The sequence below is a fragment of the Octodon degus genome, unplaced genomic scaffold (assembly GCF_000260255.1).
Source record: "Octodon degus isolate 3935 unplaced genomic scaffold, OctDeg1.0 scaffold00240, whole genome shotgun sequence".
NCBI lineage: Eukaryota > Metazoa > Chordata > Mammalia > Rodentia > Octodontidae > Octodon > Octodon degus.
Genome location: NW_004524816.1, coordinates 1,633,653 through 1,643,251, shown reverse-complemented (window position 1 = coordinate 1,643,251; position 9,599 = coordinate 1,633,653). Strand labels below are relative to the sequence as shown.

Genomic DNA, 9,599 nt, shown 5'->3' with positions numbered 1-9,599 from the left:
TCATCTGTCAGTATCAATTCAAGTGAACTAGCAGCCTTTTTAGTTCTTTGGTACCTTGGAGGAATGATCCTGAATTTGAGAAGAGATCAGAAAACGCTTGCCAGAACCTTCGTTAGTTATAAACGCCAAGACTTAGCACAGAGCCTGCTGTGCTCAGTGTGTTGAATACCTCCCAGGATTCAATCTGCATTAACCCCCAGATAAGGAAATGTGGGCTCCAGAGAATTAAGTAAGATGCCTAAGGTCACACAGGACACGCTGACAGTGCTGATGCAGCTGGAAGATGCAGGGCCACCGCAGTCAACTCAAAACCATCTGACTCTAAAACCCAGTTGTTAACCATTCAGCTGTTTGGCCTTGTGTCAAGCCAGCAAAGTTAATAATTCACTGCTTCCCCCATTTGGGAGGTGAGAGTTTGGGACAAGGAAGCATCTACATCTTAAACTTAGGGAATCGATGCCTGACACTTATCATGCCATGCTAAATGCACCCTGAAACGCCACAGCATGTCAGCCATCTCCTTAGAGAAAGCTCTTTCCTCTGTTCTTTTTGGTACCGGAGGTCGAACTCAGGTCCTTGTGCTTGACAAGCAGGTGCTTATGCCACTGAGCTCCCTGGCCCAGTTTCCTCTTTTCTAAAATGGCATGTATATTTTGCAGCCACTGAAAACCATTGTTCTTTCATCAAACATGAAGTCAGGCTTTGTAAATAGAGGTCTCAGGTCACTGTTCTGCACTCAATATGCAAATATATTAAAGCTCTTCCATAAAGTCATTTAAGTGCATTTTTCTTTTCCTCCCCCCTTCTTCCTTATTTTTGTTTTGCCATGATTTAGGCCTTCAATCTGCAATGGCACGGCTGAAGCAGAAGTCCCTCCCAGTAGGACTCTCCTGCCAGTAACCACAGTCAGTTGCCTCCATGTGCATGATTCTGAGCTCAGCCACCCATGACAAAGACATACTCACTCCTGTTGCACAGACACACCCCAGGTCTCTGGAGCAGCCGGGGTCTGGCTGTCCTCATGGCCCCTCTTGACTTCTTGGTCCCTGAGGGGGGATGGATGGGGAGAGGAGCAGTGCTTGAGAGTAGTGGTGGTGGTGGTGGTGGAGGCAGGAGTGGAAGTGAGGTGGTTCCATGGGTTCTGGTGGGCCTGGGCTAGGTCAGAATCCTTCAAAGGGAGAAAACTTGAGGGGGCTGGTTGGAGTCCAGGGGCAGTTACCGAGGCAACGTCCAAGACGTGGAGCGCAACTTGGACTGGAAGGAGAAGCCCTCTTTGATGCTGTCCAGGACAGAAGGGGCCACATATGGAAAGCCCAGAAAGGTCTGATTGGCATTCTCATTGAGGGCTGTGTCACCTGGATTGCCCACTGGTGTCTGCCATGTGAAGCGAGTATCAAACTGACTCAGGTCCTCCTCTGATTGCAGACAAGGCTGGAAAGGGGGATCCATGTGGTGGTTCAGGAGGTCATCCCAATTGATATGCCAGAAGAAGGGGTTCCTCTGTACATCAGCAGTATCCCCTGGGCTACCCCTAATCTGTTGGCTGGGATTCTGCTTCAGAAACTTTTTGACAAGGTCCCAGGCATCTGGGGTAAGATAAGGGCAGCGCCAGCTTTGCGTTGATGATCTTATCCATGGTCTTCTTCCAGTTCTCTGCACTGAAGGATGGTGAACCAATGAACATGTCATATATCAGGGCCCCAAGCTCCACCAGTCCACTGCCTAGTTGTGGCCACTGCACACCAGAATCTTGGGGGCCATGTGCTCAACGGTGCCTCAGAAGATGTGAGTGATGGCACCCTCATGAATGGACTCCTTGCACAGTCCCAAGCCCGTCAGTCGATGTGGGCCTGGCTGTTGAGCATAGTGTTCTCAGGCTTGAGGTCTTGGTGGATGAGGCCTTAGAGTGGAGAGGCCCAGAGCCAAGGTGATCTCAGCTAGGTGGAAATAGGCCATGCCTTCCAGGAAGATGCCTTCTCGCTCCAGATATGTGAAGAGCTTACCCCCTCTGAGGCATTCCAGGATAAGGTAGAGTTTACCACCTGTCTGGAATGCATAGGCCGTTCCTCAATGAATGGGGGCTTCACTGACTAGAACATTCAGCTCAGCCCACGTATATGCTGTGTCCTTGGCATTGTGTGTGATTTTGGCCTTCCTCAGGGCTTTCATGGCATGTATTTTCCCAGGTTAGTGCCTTGCACCTTTTGCCCCTGGAACACCTTGCCAAAGCCCCCTTGTCCCATACTCGAAGCAGTTCAAAGCAGTGAGGCCTGATGAGCTCTGGGCCCAGGGCCATGCTGGTTTCAGTCAGCTCCACCTCCTCATAGTGTCCCACAAGCTCCAGGCCAGCAGCTCTCAATTTGGCAAGGGGACACACATCCGCTGGGCTGAACTCTGGATTGCCCTTGCCCTTGCTCTTGCTCCCTCCCCCTGTCTCCAAGTCCAGATCAAACACAGCAGTCATGGCCGCGCCGGCCCAGTGGGCCCATCAGTTGGGACCTGGCCACACTCTAATTGTGCATTTCTTAGTACAATCTTTGCAAATCATCTCACATAGAGCCTGAGCAGCTTGTCTCCCAAGAACTTCCAAGCACCCCTCTGGTAAATGTGCTGCTTGTGTGGGCTCAGGAGCACCTCTTGGATGAACTGCACTCAATACTTTCAAAGAGTTTAGTGATGAGGGATGTTGATGCTTTAACATTTGTGTCCACTTGAATGAAACTACATACATGAAAAATTAGCCACACAGCCACGCTAGTAAGAACGGCCTGGTCCTAACCCTGGGCACTATGTGCCGATCTGATCGGTAGAGAATGAAGGGGAGATGGGGCCGAAGCTGTGACTGTGTATTGTTGGTGTGAGCGTCTGAAGCCTGGTTATTGTTCAGGGTTGTTCTCTGCATGATTGCTGATCTTACTAAGACCAGTACTCCTAACTGAACAAACTGCGGGTAACATGCGTGTGGGCTACTCTGAGATCAGGAGTGAGCCCAGGCTTATTTATAAACCCTCAGGAAAAGCTCCAGTGTCTGCTCTAGCGTCTGACTAGGTCAGAGTGTGAGAAGATTAGTCTGAAAGTACTGGAAGTCCTCTGTGGCCAAATGGGTTTCCAGTGTAAGCCATTTGCCCTTTGCAGCCAGGAGGACGCTATAAATTGATCTCCAGGGTGTCAGCATATCTGGACTCCTGTAAAAGCTCTGATCTCAAGGCACAGAGCTTGACCTTTTAGGGTCTGTTAGTGAAAGTCGATTATAACTTGCATCATGGAGATCACTGGCTCAATAAATATTTGTCAAGCACCCACCATCTGTCTGGCACAGTTATGGGTATAAGGCTATGCCGGAGAATAAGGCAACCAGGTCCTTGTCCTCATGGAGATTCCTCCTGCTGAGGGGAACAAGCTGACAAACACACAAGAACTTCATGGGCTGCAAGACAATAAAAACAGTAGTAGGACAAAGGTTTATGTGAGGCAGAGTACTTTTAGCTAGAGGAATCTGAGAAACCTTTCCTGAAAGATTTCATTGGAGTAGAGATTTGACTGAGGAGGAGACCCAAAGACAATAGCAGGTATGTTGCCATTGAGATTCAAAGGTCCCTGGGGGTCTCATGTGTTCAGGTTTCTGGATTGTTGGAAGATGATTGCTTCGTGGGGATGCTATTACCAATGGATTAATCCAGGGGTGAGCTCACATGCCGGTAGGAGGCAGGCCCTGGCTAGAAGAGGTTGGTCATGGGTGGCATGACTTAGAAGGACATGTGCTTGTCTTTGGTTCTTTCCCTCTCTGTCTTTGTCTCTGTCCCTGTCCCTGTCCCTCTCTCTGTCTCTGTGTCTGTCCCTATCCCTGTCCTTGTCTTTGTCTCTGTCCGTCTCTCTTTACTTCCTGGTTGCTGGGTTGAGCAACTCTCCCCTGCCATGCCCTTTCACGGCACCCTGTCTGCCTTGGATTTATCTGACCACACACAGACTGAGCCCTCTGAAACTCTGAGCCAAAATAACCCTGTCTCCTTTTAAAACTCAGATGTTGCGTATTTTGTCCCAGTGACAGGGAAGTGACTTGATACAAGCTACAAAGTTCCCGTGATAGGTAGAATTCACTAAAACATTGGAAAGATCAGAGTGATTACAGCTCAGTGAATAAGTGGAGCGTTGACTTTCTAGGGCTGACAAGTCAGCTTCCACCGACAGTCGGCCCATAAACAGGTAGGAGCCTTCTGTAGCAGAAGACAAAGAGATGTGAGTGTGGCAGTTAGGGTGGACAGCCAGCTTCACTGGTGTGAGACCTGCACACTTCTGGCTGTCTGGGCAGGCCAGGCAGGCATCGCTGTGCTGTTGGTGTCTGCTACGTCACCTCTTCCTCTCGGGCTCTGGGTCCCCTGTTCTGCTTCCTGGCTGCCGTGGTAGCACAGCTTGGCTGCGTCACAGCCTCCTGCACTGATGTTTCTGTCTCCGTGCTGGCCCACCATGGGCGGAAGCCCTGAGACTAAGTTGATCAGATCTCGCTTCTTTATATTGGGGGTACTAGGCTTGTGTCTCAGTGACAGAAAAACTGATCAAGACAGTAAGACTCTGTGGTGTTGTCTGTTCATTCTGGTACCTGTCATGATGGATGCTAAACAACTCTGAGGCTTGCAATTCTTGCAAAAATTAGAGAGCCCCATCATTCTGTAGGTGAATGGAAAATATTTTAAGGGCAACTCTTAAAAAACCACAGACCAAGCTAAATTGTATCTGCTGTAGATTTTTAAAACAAATAATAGCTTTAAATAAATAATAGCATTCAGATACCATACATGGTACATGACATATAATTCATATGCCATCCAATTCAACTGATAAGATTTACATGCAGGGCTGGTGAGATGGCTCAGTGGTCTAAAGCACCTACTTAGAACAAGCTTAGCAAAGCAAAGGGACCATGGTTCAATCCCCCAGCACCACAAGCCAGCCAGCCGCGCCCCCTGGTGGGCTGAGCTGGACACACACACACACACACACACACACACACACACACACACATAAAATTAAAAAAAAAAACAGTTTAAAAAATTAAAAAAAAAAAGATTTACATGCAATTTCAAGGGTACGATGCTTTATCTCTAGTGTGCTTACAGGACTGTGTAGCTGTTACCATAATTATTTTGAGGACATTTTCATATCCCAAGTAGGAACTCATTAGTGCCTCTAGTCGGCCACTGCCCCCAGCACGGGGCAGCCACCGCCTTACTTTCTGTCTGTATAGAGCGGCCCTATTCTGACCATTTCATACAATGAAATCATGTAATATGCAGCCTTTTCTCTCTAATTTCTCTTGCTTAGCAAGTATTTTCCAAGGACACAAAGTTGTAGTCCATATCTGTGCTTTTATTACAGAATTGTATTCATTCTATGGATAGATCATCAGTTCGTATATACCTGGGTCATTCTGATATCTGATTATTATAAACAATTTTGCAAATGAACATTCATATATAGATCTTTATGAAGGCCAATGTTTTTATTTCTCTTGGCTAAAGAATCACTGGGTTATGTGGGGACTCCCTGCTGAGCTATTTTTACAAAGTGGCCGGCCAACATCTAGAGTTTTTGAAATGTTTTCTCCTGATCAGTAAGGGAAAAAGATCATTTTGGCATGCTAACATCCTTAGAATTTCAAATGGTAACTAGGTAAGATTGTTAAATAAAAGCTAAAGACTAAAGGACTAAAGCATTTGCCTCCTTCCTCTTAATTTAGTTTGAATTTTAAAACACTCAAAGTTTTTTTTAAACTTTATTTATTTGGTACAGGGCTTCACTATGCAGCTTGGACTTGTAGTGATCCTCCTGTCTCAGCCTCCCAGCCCTGGGTTTACAGGTGTGTGCCACCTCGCCTGGTTTCAGTGGCCCACACCGTGCACTCAGGGTGGGACTGGCACAACATGCGGTAACCGGGAATCAAATCTGCGTCCTTGTTCTTGTGAAGCAGGCGCTTAGACTGCTGAGCTGTCCCCACAGCCCTGAGTCTTAGAACTCTATTACCTACCTATCATCTATCTGTATCTATCTCCCACATATATATCCTCACCCCACCCCCTACTGCATGGAGAATTGAACCCATGGCCTTTGCATTTGGCTACGTCCTCACTTTGTTTTTGCTCTTTTTTTTTTTTTAATTTTAATTTTAACTTTGAAACAGAATCCTGCTGAATCGCTAGGCTGCCCAGGCCAGGCCCAGACTTGTGATACTGCTGCCTCAACCTCCCAGGATTCTTGGATTCCAGGTAAGCACCAGCGTGCCCAGCTAAGTTTCTTTAAATCTCATTGACACTCAACAATCATATCTTATTCTTTGGGCTCCGAATTACTCATTTCATGTTACAAAGTCAGCTACCCAAGAAAGTCCTCCCATGCCCTTCAGGTACTTTAGATTAGGTGTCGGCCGCCCAAAGGGTTGAGCCGCGCTTCTCTGAGTGCGGTAAGATTTACCTCCCTAATGATCACTGTGCGCCTTCTCTGAGCTTGCCTCTGTGAAGTGCTGTTTTTTTTTTTTTTTTCTTGTTGTTTTCTACTCTGAGAGGTTCACTTTATTAGTTGTGTGGTTAGAGAAATACTAAATACTGCAAAACTATGAAGAATTGTTCCAGCTCTTTTCTCTAAGGGTACCTGTTGCAGTTTGTGACTTTAGGCACTCACTGCAGACTTCTGGTGTAACACAGCACTAGCGCTCCACACTTAGCCAAGTGTTCTGCAGATTATATTGGTCAGCACTGCAGGAGTCCCAGTAGGGGTCCCTTTTTCTACCCCATGCCAACACTATGGGCTGAAGGACCTATTGAAAAATAACCTTGACCAGCCAAAGAAAAGTTGAACTCCTAGCATTTCCAAGAACTACATCTAAGTCGTAATCTAGCCCTGTAGTAACCGAGAGCACTTTAACAGATGATGTGTGAAGTGGATGGAATCTGAAGTGAGCCTATACCTGAGAAGCGTGTCTGCTTGGATGAAAGGGCAGTTTTCAAGCTTGACTGGTATTTGCCAATTCTCTGGACTGGCCACCATACTTGCTTGTTACTACAGAAACTTCTTAAATAAATTTTAATAACTGATTTGTCTTGATTTGGGGACACAGTCTCCCTACATGACCAAGAATAGCCACAAATTCATGATATTCCTGACTAAACCTCCCAAGTGCAGGGATTGCAGGCATGTACCGCCATGCCTTGCAAGGGATGCTGTTTTTATTTTGAGACAGGGTCTCACTATGTAGCCCAGGCTGTAAACCTGGCTGTTCACCTGGCCTTGAGCTCGCAGCAGTCCTCCCTCCTTACAGGTGTGTGCCACCACACTTGGCCTTCAAGTGATGAATTTTTTTTTTTTTTTTTTTTTTTTTTTTGTGGCTGGCTCAGCCCACCCTGGGGGCAGGGCTGGTGCAGTGTGTGGTGCCAGGGATTGAACTCATGCCCTTGCACTTGCCAGGGAAGCACTTATTCCACTAAGCCATCTTCCTGGCCCCTGATGAACTTTTTAAAAATTAACTTAGGACAGGGTATACAAGTGCAGGGTATACAGGGTGTACAGGCTCTACAGGATGTACAGGGTCTACAGGACTCGTAGATTGGACTCGTAGTGATTCTCCTGTTTTCAGCCTCCCGAGCGCTGGGATAACAGGTGCGTGCCATCATGCCCAGTTGCAATCGCCGTCTCAGTGTACCCTGGGGGCAGGGCCCACATGGCACCTCAGGGATCGAACCCTGCCACTGTACTCTGCCAAAGCAGGTACTTTAGTCTGCTGAGCTATCTGGCCAGCCCTCAAGTGATGAATTGTGCTGATATGCTTTAGAAGGTATTATATATGATATCCATAGTCATTTTATATTGGTCAGTGGTTGGAATTTCCCTCTTTCAGTTATGTATACAAAAGTTTGTTTGGCACCTTAGTTGTGCTGCTGTTCTTTGGTATATTCATAAAACTAAGTACTTTCTATGTGTTAATAAGCTTTATCTAGTTTAATTCACACAATTTTGCAACTATCATGTGAGTTAGGTTTTTTTTTTTTTTTTTTTAGTGTGTGTATTGTGTGGTACTGGGAATCGAACTCAGGACCTTGCACTTGCCATGCAGTGGGGTAGGTATTATTCTTCCCATCATATAGATGAAGAAACAGTCACAGGGAAGCTAGAAAGCCTCACCAAAGTTATAAATCTAACAGGTGGTCTAGGCTTCAAGGCCTAAAAGCTCTTGTCCTCTATGCCTTCTGCCTCTTTTTATTCATCTTCCTGGAATTTGTACTCTTCATCTGAAACATTAGCAGATTAAATTCTACACTAGTATGAAGCAGCACCTGCGAATCTCCAGGGCCCCCTCCAGGTCTAAATTTCTAATGCAAACAAGCAGTCTAAAAACAAGGACAAAAGCCTCCATTTATCACCAAGTGTAACTAGGAGACATATCCAAGGTCTGAAGCGTTCTAATGCTTACAGTACCCAGCAATGTCCACTCTGTATTCCCACGGATATCTGGAGAAGGACATTTACCAGAAGACATTCTTCTAATTATCATTGTATATGAAGTTGATGGTTAATTTGACCTCAGTTCAGCGGGTACCAGATTCCGTGTGGTTGATCCACGTGCTTACAGCGTGGGTCACACAACTGTATGTTTAGAAAGGTAGTGATTGTTGTCTAAGTATGTGGTGATGAGTTTGTTGAAGGTGAGAGGACCGTTGGCACGATTCTGTCTGAGCTGGCTGTACGTCTGGGGCTTGACAGATGTTTGCATATTGCGGCCAAAAGATAGTGTCCTTTTTTTGAAGGCTTCTTTAGCCTTGAATCAGCCCTTGATCTTCCTGGTTAGGGCAGGCCTATTTCCTGGGAAAGCTGAAGTGGTTTTTTGTTCATTCGTTTCATGAGGCATTACTGCTCACTGGACTAGCATCTAAGAGGCCTCTCACTTTTTGGTTTTTTTTGCATCGATTAAGCAACCTATGATCATATATTCCAAACCACAAATCAGGAAACTCAGTCTGATGAATGTTTTGCATTTTTCTAGCCATGAATCTTATTAACATTTTTAAGATTTATTTTTATTTTTTTCTGTTTGTAGGACAGGGTCTACAGGGTGTACAGGATCTCACTATGTAGACTGGACTCATAGTGCTTCTCCTGTGTTCAACCTCCCAAGCGCTGGGATTACAGGCACCTGCACCACCACGCCCAGTCTCAATAGCCCTCTCAGCACACCCTGGCGGTGGGGCTGGCATGGCACACTGGGGATCTAACCCCCGCCACTGCGCTCTGCTAAGCAGGTGCTTTAGTCTGCTGAGCTATCAGGCTGGCCCAACATTTTTTAGATTTAATAATGTTTATGCTTGATAGATTTGTATGTGTTATTAGAATAATGAGACACAATGTTTGATATTGGAGCTGTTTAGGGGGTCCTACAGTTGTGAGGCACACTTTGCTAATATTTCAGCAATTCTTCATAAGCTCTTGGGGAAAATTTGGAAGAATTGTAGGCCTGTCTCTCTACCAATCCTTGCACTTCTCAGTCGTATTGCTAGGTTCCAGCCGAGTAGAAATGGCTAGTTTATCACGGCCCTGAGTCAACAGGGCTGAACCCC

General features: G+C 46.2%; 1 pseudogene; it reads right to left on the bottom strand.

The window, feature by feature from the left end:
• Positions 1-1,026: 1,026 nt before the first annotated feature.
• LOC101584641 lies at positions 1,027-2,644 on the bottom strand (annotated as a pseudogene).
• Between the last annotated feature and the right edge of the window lie 6,955 nt (positions 2,645-9,599).